Here is a 2257-nt window from a genome sequence, read left to right as displayed (position 1 = left end):
ATACACAGCCCGTGTGTCAGAGCGACATGAAGCCTCGGGATCCTGTCTGACTCGTCAATGAGGCTGGATGCCATGCTAGTGCCAATAACTAAAATCCCTCTTCCACCTCCAGCTTTTTAGGAACCTTCGCTTCTTCCTCCGGGATGAGGACCTGGCCAGGTTGGTCCTGCAGGATTCCTGTCATTCACTATATCAGGAGGCGAGGGTAAGAACAGCACTCAGGGCTCCAGCTGGTATAAAATGTGACAGTAATCACCTTCATGGCTTAGGCCAGTGTGAACATATCTAGCCTTTGCTCCAGTTCCTCCTTGTCCCCCAGACAGCTGCTGCTCCCAGTTTAGAGCTTTGGTCATAATCATCAAAGCCAGGAATGGATCCACATGCACCTATGTTACACACTGCATTGCCATCCATCTTCCACCCGGACCCTCAGGAACAATGCAACTCATAAAGCCCAGCATGAAGTATGCCAGAACCAGGGACAAAGCATGCCCAAGCAGATCTGGCTGTAGAAGGAGAACTTCTGGAGGACAGGAGATGACTTCAAAGTCTAAAAGCCTTTAGGAATGTTGCAATCACTTCCTCTTTAATAACGCTTTTCCTCCATAACTGATGGTCAACACTTCAAACCACCTCCTGTTCCAACCATCCACTTCCACCCCAAATCCTACCCCAGCAGAACTTTCTATAAGAAGGAGTCAGAGACTTCATGAAGTATACCAGGGATGTTACTGTTCCCAATCTATTTTACACAGAAGGTGTTCAGATGCTACAGTGATGGGCAACAGCACAACACCCCCACCAAATAGACCAATTAAATCACACAGAAAGTGAGTGCTGGAGGGTTTCCTGACCTGGAAGCTGCTGGGCAACTAGCTAGCTAGCCAGACAACCAATCATCTCCTGGCTTCTCTGTTTTCACTCTCTCCACGTGACAAGCTCTACCAGAGCAGCATGCAGAGAACACACACATGAAGAGAGTTGTGCTCTCATTCTGCATGGCAGCTATTGGAACAGGGCACAAAAAACAAAACGAAACAAAAACCAACTGGAACCCCCCCCCTCCTTCCCCCAACATCTCCTGAGGAGGTCAGAAGCACAGCAAAAAATAGGAAATAGAAATACTACCAAAATTACACATAGCATATCTCTTGTTTGCAGCACCATCTAGTTTTAACAGGCTTTTGCTAAATGTTCGAAGCGCCCAAATGTCAGAAGGCTCACTCCTACCGAGTTTAAAGGTTCTGTCTACCACACGATTGACTGGGATACAAGACAATGAACAGAGTTAGGAGAGAACGATGTCCCCTTATTGCTATGGGCTTTGTTCTCCTGGGAGCAGCACGTGAAACAAATTTAACTGCTCAAACAATATACATTCTCTCTCTTGAGCAAACTGCTATTTCCTTTGGGCTGTTAAGGAGTGGTTTATACTTAACATTATAAACAACCATGCTTCAAATAAAAACAGTTGTAATGAGGTTCTGCATGTCTGCTTTTTTTAAAGAGAAAAACACACTGAAGAGAGACAGTGTAGGTTAACCTGAAGATGGAAAATAAAACATTTACAAACTACCATATTGTTTTAATTATCCAAGACAGAGCTGTTGCTATGCTCTCAATTACAACTGTTTATATTCACGAAGAAGGAGCTGGGCTTGGGCCACACTACAAAACATTACCATGCTCAAACATGGCTGCCAACGATTGTGTTAACTGACACAAAAGGTGCCGATCTACTCTGCCCATCAAACCCCATTCAGGATTATGTCACCTAATACTAGCACTGGGAACTATACTCAGACATGGTGAAATTTTGCAGCATGGACCAGGCCTTGATGTTTTTCCGCCTAATCAAGACAGAAGACTAAAACAAACCACATTACTTCCATACCTGATTGACACCCTCAAAGGGACACAATCAACACCCTCTCCTCAGGAGTTTGCTCGTTTAACTCAAGATCTCAGTTACAGAAAGGCTCATCTTCATGGCCCAGGGAAATAAATTGCCTCACAGGAAACCAGAGCGTTTTCTTTTTCTGTACCAGGTGGACCACAAATTAGGGTACTACAGGGAGGCTGTGGAACTGAAGCAGTGAGAGTGAACTGAAAGTGGGACAAAGCATTTCAAGCAGATGGGGCAGATTCTGCCTTTGAAGTCAATGAGAAACTGCTCTATTGGCTACGTCAATGGGGAGAGGCAGAGCCATACCACATTCCTGAGGAGCCTTGTCTGGAACTGAATTCATGTAAGCAC

This window comes from Chelonoidis abingdonii, chromosome 15 (genome assembly GCF_003597395.2).
Source record: "Chelonoidis abingdonii isolate Lonesome George chromosome 15, CheloAbing_2.0, whole genome shotgun sequence".
Taxonomy (NCBI): domain Eukaryota; kingdom Metazoa; phylum Chordata; order Testudines; family Testudinidae; genus Chelonoidis; species Chelonoidis abingdonii.
This window is presented reverse-complemented; position numbering follows the sequence as displayed.